The 14,983-nt window shown below is 40.4% G+C and overlaps 1 long non-coding RNA gene across 1 annotated transcript in view; it reads left to right on the top strand.

The window, feature by feature from the left end:
- Positions 1-14,983, top strand: part of LOC129350098 (uncharacterized) — a 32,383-nt gene that overhangs the window by 12,072 nt on the left and 5,328 nt on the right. The window lies entirely within an intron of this gene.

Here is a 14,983-nt window from a genome sequence, read left to right as displayed (position 1 = left end):
CTGGAGCAGGCACCACGGAAACAACAACTTGAAAAGATGAAAGTGAAATGTGATCTGTGTTGTACGTTTATGTGAGTATCATACCATGGTGCAAAGCAAAGCAACTCTTTTTACTGCTTTTTTTTCTTTTGTGAATGCACCTCCAAACATCAAAATGCAAAGAAAAATCCTATTCATTTCTATGCATTTGTTTGTCGTCATTTATAAACAGCAGTCATCCTAAAGCTGCTGTCAACCTACTGCATGCTGATCTTCAGCATTGTATCTGTTCTGCATTACACTGTGATTGCAACTTGCTCATTTTCTTGTCCAACAGATGCAGAGAAACACACACAATGCACGCAGCAGTCTTTGCAAAACAACTGCTAAGGATTATGTAAGAAGTTTCAGGTCACGCAACACTATGACAGATGAAGGTGGAAAAAAGTGAAGAAGAAGAAAGAGAAAGAGAGGGAGTCACAAAAATGAAAAAAGAGGAAAAGGGGAGGCCGGGGGACAGAAAGATAAGGAAAACTGATCACAAGAACAGAGGGAAAAGAGATGGTGACTGTGCTCGAGTCAAAGTTGAAAAGAGCTGAAAAGTCATGCGAGAGAAGAGACATGCAAAGTAAAAAGAAATATGTAGAGGCTGAACAAAAGAGTCAGAAACTATGAATGCAACTACAAAGAGATGAGATGTGACAACTGAGCTAACAACTATATTATTTTGTATTTGTAAAGACTTTACAACAAAAAAAACTGTAAAACTCTTTAACAGAGGAACAAAGTGTGATGGGACAAGAAACATATTATTTTATTCATCACTTATTACATGTGTTTGTTGGCCTGTGTCCTGTGTCTGTACGTGCCGCTCAGTTACGATGAGGACTACCTGTACCTGAAACCAGTGAAGCATGAGAGTGCCTCAGACACAGAAGGCCTATTGTGTCATATCTAATCTCAAATCAGGTAAACTAGTAACTGAAGAGAAAGCCAGACTGGCCCCTAGATGGATGAAGGAATAAAGGCAAACAGACAAACTTTGTGACCTGCAGTGAGAACACACTGTGCCCGGCTCTAACAGGTGGATTAGCTGTCAGCTTCCTCTGTAAACAAAAACTGCTGCACATTCTGCACAGCAGCATAATACTGCATGTAAAAAGAAGAACATATAATAACGGGTAATGTATTATATTACGATGAAGAAAACCTATGATTAGTCAAACCATCTTGGAACAAGATGTCAGAATTCATTAGATCAACAGTGGGATGTTATAAATATGTACTCTACTGACTGTTTTCCAATTAGCTGTCTAACTTTTGCAGACCTAACTGACTGACACCCGGCTGGTATGCAGCTTTACGTGCTGCTTAGCATACAGAGTGTAAAGAAGGATTTCAAACTGAAAAAAAATCTCGGCAGCACAGAGAAAGGAGTGTGAAAGTCATTAAATAATTGTCTTAAAATGTTCACATCTGTTTTTTGTTTTTTTTTAAAATAATTTTGTCTCTCTTGAAACTTTCAGAACTTCTCTCCAATCTTCTTTTTATGAAAAAACAAATGAAATGCAAATATCTTCACTTTGGGATTAATAAAGGCTTATCACATCAAATTGCACTGCATTGCATCGAACTGCATCATATGACACGTAATTACTCCACCAAGGAACGCGGCAGAGTTACATGATGAACGGTGTGCGTTTTTCTGTCTGTGTGCAACATTACTCATAAACAGACAAATGGATTTGGATGAAATTATCAGGGAAGGTCAGAAATGACACAAGGACCAGGTGATTAGATTTTGGCAGTGATGTGGCTTATAGTGTGGATCCACGGATTTGTTAAAGATTTCGGTATCATTGTGAGATAGTGGCATGGCTTCACTTTAACTATGACAACAAGTGAACACTACATGGAATACTGTGCTCTGTGACTGCTTTTCTTGTTAAAATTGTCCTGCATAGACCCAAATTTAAACTGTAATTAGTGTGATGTGATTTGTTCTCCTCTTCTAAAACACTCTTTTAAGTCCTCAGATATTTTATGTCCACAAATAAATGCTAAAACATAAGCAAAGCAGATGCAAACAACAGTGTACACATGAATCAATTCATAGCACAAGTACTTAGACTAGATCAACTCCATACTGACATGTACAAAAAATAATAATACAGAGATACAGTGCATGAACAAAATAAATAACAAAATAATTCAACAACACGTGCAGCCACAGAAACAGAATAGGCAACAACTGCTTTGTGAATATCAGGCACGTAGCCCACACAGCCACAGAGCCACACACACACACACACACACACACACACACACACGCACACCACAGGCTTCCTCTGCGCAGCACCAGCTGTGTTGAGGCTCCAGACATTTAAGTGTAATAACACATGGAGGATGTGCGTGTCTAACTGTGTGCCAGTGTATGCGTGCAGAAGTGTGTGTGTGTGTTTTGTGTGGGCGGCCTTGCTGCATGTTTTTGCTTGTTTGGACTGCTGCTGCTGGTGTGTATCTGTATTCATGTATGTGTGAGTTTGAGCTGTGTTTGGAACCGTGCGCACAAACTTCCACTGCTGTTTAGTCTTCTTATTGGTGCATGGCGAGAGTTGCAAGTTTAAATATGAATAGATGGAAGAATGAGCAGCTCCATCGGAAGACAGAATGTAAATCTAAAATGTTGTCTGTAGCTGAGTTAAAAGAAAACTGAAAAAGTGTGTTTCTAAGGTTTGTGTTGAGTGTGCAGAAACCACCAAATAGTCTCGGCTTCTTAAAACCTGGAAACAATAAAGCAGAATTTAATTGCCAGTCAGCAACACAAACAGCTCTGACCTTTGGCCTCCTTATGGAAGGCTGCCTGTAATATTTGTGATCAAGAGGTTGGTACAGAGCTTCAAGTGGCTGAAACTCAGTAAATAGTGTTTCAATTTAGTGGCCAAAAACCACTGATGCTGTTACTGTGTATTCTCTCCATATTATCTGTTTGAAGCTTAATTGGAACAGATTTTATTTGCAATCAGTATGACCCTATACAAATACCCGAACTCAAGTATTTGCATATGTTCATATTGAGCATTTGAACTGCGGAATTGTAAAATCTATCTTGCAGTTAATATTCAGTGCAAATTAGCAAAAACATTGTTATTTTGCATCGTTTCATCTTCTTAAAGGCTCTGTTTGTCTTATTGCTGTCGTACAATAGATATTAAGCTCCTCAGGATTCTGTCACTGTGGTAACTGTCTAAACAGCTGACACCATCATTAAATTGTCCCGTGCCTTCATCAGATTAACAAGTTCAAACCAAACACAGAGCTGCAGATAATTACGACGCACTGGACAAACTTGCTTTCAGCATCGGCCTCAACAACAAAGGGGAAGTGAAACTCAAAACTGTGTGTAAGTGTGTGTGGGTGAGAGAGAGGATGCAGACAGCTGGGAACATCAGGCCCCGCCCACTGCTTGCTCTCATTGGCTGTACTGTTGTCAGGAACATTTAATAAGAAAACAAGCCAATCAGGACAGAGCGAGAATTTCCCCAAACATGCCACAGTGTCTTATCTGAGGTGACATCACATGGCCCTTTAAACGGGAGACCGCAAACTGTGTTTAAAGGCCTTGATGAGACTGAACACACATAGGAAAACAAGAAAAATGTTTCCGAGTGCTGTGTGTTCAGCTGCGTCACTGACCGTCGACCTACTTGCAGAGTTTATGATAATGACACCTTGTGGCTCATTTGACCACGATGTATGAATTTCTCAAAGGAGCTTTTGCATGTGTGTTTATTGGTTGTTAAATACGCTCATTAATGAGTGTGAGGACTCACAGCTGGAGACGGCCAGTTAAAATTCCAGTAGGTTTGTTTCATTAAATGTTGGCGAGAAAAATATTCTTCCAATCCGAAGTCCACAGCTCTGGAGAACAGCTAAAAAACAACTCAGCAAATTCTGTGAAACAATAAATATTCTGCATGTGGCAGGAGGTCTGCTGAGGGTCCAACTTTTCTTTAACACTAAACATCACGGTCATGTAAATGTATTTACTTCCAAGTCATTATATTTACAACTCCAATGAGAGAAATTCCTGTGTTTATTGAACTGCCATTGCAAACTTCCATTTTTGCAGAAGACAGTTTTGTTATAATTTACAAGAATAACACGTGTTTCTGCCCAGCCACTGCTAAAAAATTTTACCACTATCTGGAGCCTCTGGATCGACTCACTGAGTGTGGATGTTTTTCATTGTTTCTGTTAAGTCAAGATCGGAAAAACACACTAAGTGAGACAGCTCTTTCTGGTTTTCACCATAAAAATGAAAGCCAAACTGTGTTTTACTGCAGCTGGAAGGCAGCCACAGTACAGTTTGTCAGGGACTGTTTGAGGTCTGTGTTTGGTCAAAGGCAATGACAGCAGTGCCCCAAATACCCAACATACAAGTAATTGGTAAATATGCAGAGGCATAAATGTGACGTGAATCTCCAATCTCTAAACAGAAAGGAGAGCTGAGCTGTGAGATGACTGCTGGGATAAACGCTGTAAACAGATCAAATCATGTTTGGCATGATCGGCAGCCTCCGTCTCACAATACTGGAACCTTGTTTTCTGCGAAACCTATTTGTGAGTGGAAAATCCAGGTGAGAGGGCAAATGGTTTGTTTATGGCACTTTAGAGTGGACTCTGGGATGTCCAGTCACTCGGTGAGAGGTCACAGCCAAGTCTGGCGCTGACAAGCAGGAGTAACTGTGCAGCATCTGTTTGTCTGTTGAGCTTCTGTTCCAAAATGCTATATTTATCCACTCTGGAAAAAGAGCTGATCGCTGGAATTCATCCTGGCATTGGTGCAATTCATTAATGCCAGCAATGAAAATGGGTTTTGTCAGTATATTTTTGTTTGTTTTTTTGTTTCCAGGGCTGTCCCATGATCTCTCAATTTAGAGTTAAATTCGTTAAATAATGCATTCAAGGCAAAAATCTGACAATTTATGGTTGTGCCAAAAAAGTTTTTTATGTCAGTATAAACAAAGTAATATGTAGTGCATCTGCTAGCATCTGCTCAGGTTCCCTGTGTTAACATGATACTGTCTGCAAAATGCCTACTGAAAGGGCATTTTCTGTGAAATTTGCAGCATGTTTCAGTGCCATCATGTGTTGATGCTTCAGTGAGTTGCCTCTGGGGTGATTGCTTTAATCCAAAACTGTTGACTTTAAACACACAGATTTTCCTGTGTGACCTTTTGAACTAAGTATTGAAAGCTCAACCAACCTGCAGCCCATGTTTCATGCAAGTGGAGATGAATTCAGCTGCACTCGCCTCCATGCTGCAGACGCTCACTGCAAAACACACAAACACACTCTGATACTCTGATACATGTTGTGCATGGAAGGAGGAGAGAAGTGTTTCCTGTGTTTTCCAGCATGTGACTTATCAGCGAGTGTGTGTGTGTGTGTGTGTGTGTGTGTGTGTGTGTGTGTGTGTGTGTGTGTGTGTGTGTGTGTGTGTGTGTGTGAGAGAGAGAGACAGGAAGCCCTCCTCCACACAGATTGACTACTGTACATGAAAACATGCTGACTTCTGCCTCTTGTTTTCTCTGTTACTGATCCTTATGAAGAAGGTGTTTGCTCTCTGTCTGTATATATTCAGTCTCTGTCATCTGTGTGTGTGTTTGTGTGACTCATGTGTTGGATACAGATGGGTGTGCTTCGTTAAGTGACCCGAAGCAGTGAGGTGAACGTTTTAGATACTAATGAGTCATTTGTTTGTATTCATACCATATGAAAGCTTCGCCTTGGGTTAGTGACATAAAAGCAGCCCTGCAAGAAATTGTGTTATTGAGTGAATATGTGCTTGTGTGCACAAGGAACCATTAAAACCATAAAATGGAACAACACAATAATTTGTGGTGGGAGCTGGCTGGCATAGTAACTACCAGTGGGTCATGCATCACAGCTAATGCAAGTTTTTTTCCCACTTTATCTTCTCCATATATAACTGTTTTCTCAGTGTTGCCCAATAAGGGGAACAATGCTTCCCAATGGCAAAAACTCATACATCTTAAGTTCAGTTCTGCCTAAGCACCATAAAATTGGACTTTGCCTCCACAACAGAATCCACTACTTATACACCATAAGAGTATCACTTGGAATTTAATGTTTTTACTTTTACAAATGTTAGTGTGATTGAGCCCAAACCTCAAACTTGATGTTAAAGAGTGTAGCAAACTTAGTGCAGGAGATTATGTGACCATGTATTAATAATAGAATCCGATGCAACAGAAGAATCTTTACTATGCCAGAATATTGTGTGCTGAAAAGATGGTCAAATGCAACCATCTGCATGTAAATTTACAGCACCGTTTTTCATGAAGAGGGAGAAAAGCTGGTATAAAAAGCCATAGTCAAGAAAATATTGCATGCATTTTTACAGTGCAACAGCGTCTGTGCTAATTTGAGGGATTTCTGTCACATTTTCCCTTTTAAACTCAAGAAACGGAGTGAAGCCAAGAAAACTGTCCTTGAATGGGAAGTTGGCTCACCAAAATACCTCACAGCTCCTCAACAACAGGAAAAGGCCTTGTAAGCTTAGACGACTTTGGCTAAACTGTGTTTTCTCCCACAGAAACACATTATCGTTTTCACTGTCATAAACAGATACCAAGAAATGTCAGTCCTTCATACACCATTAACCAAGTTTTGCCCAGTTTCAAAAGCATGGTCACAAAGACTTAAAATCCTATTTTCCTGTACTACATATATGCAGCTCAAAATAGCCAGAGTGTGTTTCAGGGACAGAGGAACCAATGTGTGTCGAAAACATGGTTGTTTTTCCCTCTTTGAGTTTTAGATCTATTGAGCAAGAACACTTTTGTAAAGCTTATAAGGTTTTTTCTGAAAGATGCTACTACTCAAGAGAAAACTTTTTCTGTTCTATAATTACTCCAGATTGGATTAAGAGATCATAGTTAGTATTCATATTAGACTTTGGAAAATAAATTGCCAGAAGTCGGAACTGGGCTGAGACTTAGTTTTCAGAGCAATAACAAAACTGTGAAGTTTAGGTTAGGTATGAAGTGGTGAGGGTAAACCTATTTCCAAATGATGCTTTATCATGATAAAGGTCAGATACATTTACAACAAGAATAAAGTCAATCAAAACAAAGTACCTGCAATGAGACAAAAACAAATTTCTTATCAGACTTGAATGTTCTTCTTACAAAAATGTTCTGCAGACAATTTGAGGTCTGTACATGATATCAGCTGAGGGTGAGAAACAGACAATGGCTGGTCCTCATAAGTACACTAATCCTAATGCGAGAGTGTGTATGCACATATGGGAGGAAGAAGCTGGAGGAAGGCGGAGGCGGAGGGGGGTGATGTAGCTCTCAGCACTGGCTCACGCCGGTTTGCGCTGCTTCTCGCTGGCCGAGCACCACAGCGAGGTTGCGAGGTTAGCGGAGAGGCGGATGGATTTGGGGTGGGGGAGTGGGTGGGCGAGAGAGAAGAGGAGGGGAGGGGGGTCATTTAGCGTCTCAATTGCCCTTTGCAGCACTTGGGGCCTTGGCAGGGCTGCCCACTGACATGTGGGGCAGATATTTGCATGGAGATAATGCATGCAGCAGCCATCACCCGTCCCTTTGTGAAGAACGCTACTGAGCCATGCCATGCAGATGCTGATCACACTGTGGACACATGCAGGAACACTTTCAGGAACATGCAAAGCCCTGAAGACAAACTGAAGTATTCAGTTACCATCTCAACAATATATTCAACTATGATCACAACTTTAAAGAAAGTTTACCGTCCTAAATTAGCCGATTTGTCTATCGTAGACTTTTTCACATGTAGCGTATGTAATATGTGTACAGTGGATGCATAAAATCAAGAGTCAGAGGACTGCAATTATCTACAGATTCTCGAAGAGAAGTCATGGAACAGGAACAGACGTGATCTTTATGTTTTATGAGTGCATGTGCATTTGCTGCGATGAGTTGAAGAGGAGGGTCCCTTGTACAGCTGCTTAAGTCATATGAAACCATGAGCAGCAGGGCTGCTGATGAGTTTGGTCACTTTTAGGAAAATCAAGAGAATCAACTGTTTTTGTTCACACTGTTGTTCTAAGTTGCTGCAAAATCTAGTGCATATCTGAGTTTGTCTGCATTAGGGGTGTTGTGTATGTAACGTTTTGGGTGTGCAATTATTCAGTTCAAGTCCAGTCCAATTTTTTACCCTGGTGCCAGAGATTTCTTCAAGCGATCTTCACTTGTCTGATTACCAGAGGGATCCTTGGACTGACCATTGTGCTTAGTTTAAGTCACACCAGCAGTAATGACTTTACATTCTTCCTGCTCAAAATTCATCTCTGCCTTTGCAGGACTGCTGGTTTTCTGTCCAACAAACAGGCTGCTTGTGGGTTGTTGTGGCTTTAGTTTACAAGCTCTGGTTTAACTTTAATTGTGAGGCTTAAACATGCTAAAGGAAGAAATGCAGCAATGAGATTTGCACTCTGGGTCTGAGAAATGTGCAGGTGGTGTTGCAGCTTTAGGCTCTATTAAAATGCAAACAGCACATCTTTAATGATCTGACTGTTATTGGTCCCCTCAGGCTGTGGAATAAAGGTCAACTCTGTTTATAAGATTTTTGATTTGTTGGTTAAACTGAATGACATCTGAGAGGAAAATCTTATTTCACTTTTTGCTGAGAGGGTCGCACAGTATTAAATTTATACATTTGCACATGCTCTGAGTGCCTTCTCCCCTTAACGATATACTTCTATATATAGTATTCATTACACAGAGAGAGGCATCTCCAGAGTAATAAATAAAGGCCAGCTGGGAAGTTATGCAATGGAAAAACTAAATTGCACCACCTCGCCTCTGTCCAGGTGGAACTGATTTTCAACTGTGGCAGATGGAGAAATTTTGCCCAAGTATGCTGTACTTGGATTGCTGAGCATATTTTTCCAATCAGTGAGGTGGTGAGGAATTGAATTTGGAGAGTTAAGATTTGTTCTTTTAAAAATCACTATTTATCCACTCAACTCAACTGAACAGCATCAAACAAACAAACATGAGTGTCTTGAATGCTGAAATGCACCTTAATGGTTATTTTAATTGTATGTACTGTAATCATTTTATGGCCATTTTGGGGTTTTGCGCAATCAACATTCACAAACTTCTCATCATGCCTAGTCTGACTCAGTTTGGTTATAGTCAACTGTTATGTACCACATTTTACATCATTTAAACTTAACCACATACAAATACTAGTGGTATTGCCAAAAACAAAGTCGATCATCCATCCATCATCCATACACCGCTGAATCCTCATTAGGGTCATGGGGGCTGGAGTCTATCCCAGCTGACTTACGGTGAAGGTAGGGGACACCCTGGACAGAGTCACCAGTCTATCACAGGGCTACACAAAGAGACAAACCATCACACTCACATTCACACCTACAGACAATTTAGAATCACCAATTAATCTCAGCATGTTTTTGGACTGTGGGAGGAAGCCGGAGAACCCAGAGAAAACCCACGCATGCACAGGGAGAACATGCAAACTCCATGCAGAAAGATCCCAGGCCGGGACGGGAACCACCAAGCCACTGTGCAGCCCACAAAGTAGACCATCACTGAGTAAATTTATAAACTGAAGCGGCCTCGACTCTCCAGCCTCCAGGTTCAATGTGGAGAGAAACTGGCAGACAAATAAACAATCCTTCATATTATTACAGTTTGATCCATTAGGTCCAATGGAAAGAAAAACAGTAAAATCTGATTATTTTTGTGGCATTCCTGTGTGTGGAGAGCCAGCAGTCTAAAGTCACCAGTTCAGCCAGTGAAGGATTTGCAAATGCCTAAGAAATCCTCAAATACATTCTCTACATATAGAATGTGCAAATTTCACTAGAATCAGTGGAAGGCCAGCTTGGATCAAGGTATATAGGTCTTTTTATACATCCATGGGGAAAATGGTTCCATTCTTTCTATAAGCTTATAGAGATTTGGGTCATCACAAACGGTGGAAGGAGTGGAAGGCTGATGATAAAATCGCCTCTCTCTGGTGCTGTGAATGAAATGTAAACACTGGACTAAGTCTGGCAGAAGTACATGGGGAGAAAGTCCAGTGGCGTTGTCAGCGAAAGAAACAAAGATGATCTTACTGCTTTTGGGACAGCAGCACTTGGCTGCTCCTGCACCATAAAGCTGCCTTCGGTCACACTTTAGAAAACTTGTGAGTCAGCACAGAGCGGTTACTATCTCACACTACAATGGACTGATGACTGCTCTGCATGCAGCGAGGCTCCTGACAGAGTTATGGGGTGAGGTCAGAGGTGAGGAGTCTGACCTCTAGCTGTCCCTCCTCCCTTGTTTCCCAAATCCAATGAGAAGATCTACTCCGATCTCCTGAAGACCCACAAACAGGATCTTATTGGGGCCCCTTGTCAACAACTGGACTTCACTACCTATATCTAAGTAGTTAAAACTAGCTCCACCTACTCCAGCCGCAACAGTAAAATCTTCCTATACACTGACTCATCTTTATTAGCAATCTAACAATGTCACAAGTCAGGGCCTATTTTTGCATATCTTTTAACATTCTACGTACATTTGTTGATAATACTTATACTTTACTTTTACTTAAAGCGTGTCTTTTACACATAAATGAACCTCTGTACATTCAAGCCTATGACAAATGGATTCACACAGTACCTTCAGCAACTGGTAAATCTCTGTATTTTGCAGTCTACTAATTTTAAATCTAGTGTCTATGGCAACATTCCTTCACTGGTGCAATCATAGCAATGCGTTTTATGTCATCCAGCAATGGTTGGTTGCCACAAAAGGGGAGAAAGTAAAAGTAAAAGCGACCAAGAAGACTAGAGCAACTGGAAGTAACCTTGGTTGTGTCCAAGAAAAGTTTCTGATGCTTCAGATGTAAAAGAAACTCAACATCCAGATGAAGTTCTACAATTTAAAAAAGAAGGTGATTGACAACGAACCATACATTATAAGAAGGCATCAACAGTGTGTGGGTCACTGCCACAAGAGGTGAAAAAAGTTCTACAAAGCAGGTTTGAGTAAGACTTTCTTTAAATAAGATCCCCCTCTTCAAGTATACAGGCTACTTTTAATGAAAAACATGTTTACAGCATATATTTAACCCAAACCCCTGAAATGGAAAGTGGGGCAAACTGCCATGGCCCTGGCGAGCAGTAATTCCATATTAGCTCTGGTGAGTGAAGATGGGACTATAATGTATATTAATAGACTGTGTCTGATCTCCAGAGAACAGAGATGCCAGCATGTGCAAGTTGTTTTTCCCTCAGTCATTCATTCAGTCCGGTAAGTTTTCTGTTTCTCTCTGCAGTGACTCTGTTGGCATTTCAGACATCACCACTCCCTGCTCTTTCCCACCAGTATGTCACCTGACCAGCCTCTCTTCACCACTCATCTGTTCCCACCCAGGATGTATATATACCCCCAGAATTCATCTGCCACATCGTCTTTGTTCCCGGTGAATTGGCTTTGCAGCACTTTCAGTCTAATCCTGGCTTGTTTTTTGGACCTTGCCTATGTTGTGACGCCTGCTGTTTTTTTCTTACCTTGTACCTGCCTCTCATTTACTAGTGAACCTCTCTGGTGTCACTTTTTTGGACTCTCATGCCAGTCTATTGGGTAATCATCTCCATATGATACTGGTACAGGGAAATAAGTTTAGGACTTGGCAGTAGACTGAGTCTTGGAATTGTGTCAGTTCTAATGAGCTTGATGAGCAACAGCCAGGTTGCATCAGAATGTATTTACCCCAGAAACAGAGACCCCCAACATCCTCTGACTTTAGTGTCCCCCCCACTGTCAAGGTTTCATAACAGTTCCCATCTTCTAAAAAAAGATCAAATGACTATCATGAGGCCTCAGCTCTCATCACACACACATCTTTTTCAGTAAATATGGGTTGTTCTATATTCTTCCCGTGACTAATCCTACACCGATCAGTATTTATCGTTGTCTTGGGTATTTCCTGAATCACAAAACTGTTTTTTCTCCCTTTTTGTGACACCACTCCCAAACCAATCATTGCTGGATATATTCTCTTGATGGACAATAGCACACCATTATGTTGTGTTGCTTTTTACCTAAAATGTAAAATGCATGATTCAAGGCTACCAAATCACTGTTATGAAAAAAAAAGAAGAAAAACAGGCATTTTTCTTAGTTCTGGTCTCACCTTATTTCCATCTGTCATTAAACTGTTGATGTAGAGTTTCTCTCAATTAGTCACTGAACAGCATTTTAGAAATTGATGCTCCCAGTAGCTTAACTTTTAAACTTTTACAGCCAGTTTGATGTGTGTACAGAATTTGTCAGTTCTGGAAGGCATGTAGGAAGATATGATCTCTAGAGCAGGCAAAGAAAGGAAAAAATCCCACTGTGCAAGAGAAGAAATGGTTAAGATGAATTAAATGTGACACATTTACAAGGTACTGATGTTAATAAATGGGTAAAGCTTGTCTCAGCACACACACTATTTTTAGTGTCATCAAATGTTGCCAACTTTGGGGTGTTAGTTGTTTCTCCCACTGAAATATTTTTTGCCCATGGTCTTTTGTCTCAGTCATTCCTATGATTAATTAATTTTCCCATTTTCCATTATAAAACCTTCACTTCTTTACGCCGTGCAGATTATCTGTTAAGCATTTGTGTGATGGACTTCAGACATTTCTCATGTTCATTGTTATAATTTCCTTTATTAACATGATTGGTAATACAATATTATCTAACTTTGCGTTAAGAAAATATTTTAGTAGAACATTTTTTTAAAGTATATTTTTATTACTGTATAGTCCATTCAAGGATCAAACGCAATCCCTTACAAAAATCTAACCAAATAAACAAGACGTACAGTAAACTATTTATTCAAGTATCAAAATTCAAATGAAGATATGCTATCTTAAAGTGTCACCACTCCCTTTCATCTGTACAGCATTCACATCTACAGCTTCTAACCACAAATAGTGCAGATTATATGCACTATAGTGAGGGAACAAACTGTCCCAGCAGAGGTATGTGTGGAGGTTCACTAATCCCAAGAATGTCTGCCTGATAATCAATACCCCCCTGATTCCTTATGTAATGCACGAGGGAACACCTGCCGGTCCCTTTGAGTCCTGGATCCTCCCGCCATCACCACCCCTGCACTCGATCATCTTACTCTTCTGGACAATGTGTATCCAAATTGTTCCGGGTGACAACAAGCGCATGATGGAGCGGTAAAAGAAAAAGTTCAGCCAGTCTGAGTCAGAAGAAAGATGAGGAGGATGAGGAGGAGGGAGGGAGGGAGGGAAAAGAGGAGGGGTATATAGTCCAGAGTCAGCCTACACTGGTTCAGACTGGTTCCTGCCCTTTCCCCTTCTCCACTATTGCTTCCCCTCCTCACTTCTACTTTACTTTCTTTATCACATTTTTCTCCTGTTTTTCCTTCCTCCCTCTATCCTGGTCTACTTTCTACTTTTTCCACTCACTCCTTCCTCACTTTTTTCATCTTTCTTGTATTGTTTTGTTCTTTTTAACAGTTCTTAAGCTTTACTATTATTTCCTTCTAACAGAGATTTGTCTAAGAAGTTTACTCCATCCTGACATAGAGAGATTACTGTTGTACTGCTATAGCAATTTTCAGTTCTGAAAGCTGCAGGTTTTAAAACGTACATCTTGTAAACGCCTTCAGCGATATTTGTATGTCATTACTAAAATATCTGTCACAAACTGATAAAATTTAACAACCAATACATCCAGTCAACAGATACATTGGTCGAAAAATGATATATCGATCGGTTCGTGGTAAAAATGGTGGGAACAAAACTGGAAGGTGGGTTTGATTTTAACGACCAGCTGTTGATATTCTAAACAGAGATCACGTGCTTGTTTTTTTTTAATCAAAAACTGCAAATTCTCACTTCTCCACTGAGCTGCAAGAGCGTATTCACCCAGATGAAGCTAAAGATGTAAACACTGAGATGCTAAGCAAGAGTTGTCAGCCAGATGTATTCGAGACTGTCATCAGTGATATCTGACACAAAGCAACAGCTCAGCCAACTGAGATAAAAGACAGACAGAAGATTCTTGAACCAAATATGTACTTTTTCAGTATGTTCTGTTTTCAGTACTCTGTGTTCGTGAACAGTTTTCCACTTTTGGGAAGCACAGCTCAGAGACATAAAAGAAAGACACATTGTGTTATCTTTTGTATATTTTTCTCCATAAAGATGTTGGAGCAGACGATAGATACTAGCCAGCTCATTGTGTACAAGTGACAAATTGTTTTTTTGTCCAGTTATCTTTGCTCCTTTGATATACAACGACCGAAAATAAACTGATTTCAGGAGGTGTTTATGCAAGCTATTTGTGGGATCCTGTGGCAAAGTCTCGTGCACAAACAAGCTGCTCTGGTGACAGGGAGACATCTGATAGCTTGACTTGCTTATTAAAGCATGTTTACAGTCTGTGTTAGGTAGCAGGCAACTTCATAGAGCTGAGCAGCAAATAGAGCCTATGATAATCTCACTGGGCCATGTCTCTTGTTATAATGTACAAGTTATTTTGATGCATTTCTGCATCTGTTATTGCAAGAATACTCTGGTCATTCTGGCTTAGACCTGCACATGAGTGTAGAAGGTTTAATCCACAAACAAATGAGCTGATATTTTTCTCATTAACTGCAATGCTACAAACCTGAAAGCTGTACTCCTGAGATGCTCCAGGAAATTTTTTGAAAGAGTTTGTTTGGCACAGCACAAAATCTGAATGAAGATAACCACTGTTCCTTCTAAGCTGTGCACGTGCGCAATTGCGCACTGCTGACACGGTCTCCGCACACAGAAAATCTGCGCTGCGCACAAAAAAAAATCCAACCTAAATTGTAAATAAAATAAACACGTAACAATTCATTCTGTGCTATTTTTCAATGTGAGTCAGTGAGTGACCGGTGACTGGCTGCTGCA

This window comes from Amphiprion ocellaris, chromosome 2 (assembly GCF_022539595.1).
Source record: "Amphiprion ocellaris isolate individual 3 ecotype Okinawa chromosome 2, ASM2253959v1, whole genome shotgun sequence".
NCBI classification, from domain to species: domain Eukaryota; kingdom Metazoa; phylum Chordata; class Actinopteri; family Pomacentridae; genus Amphiprion; species Amphiprion ocellaris.
This window is presented reverse-complemented; position numbering and strand designations above follow the sequence as displayed.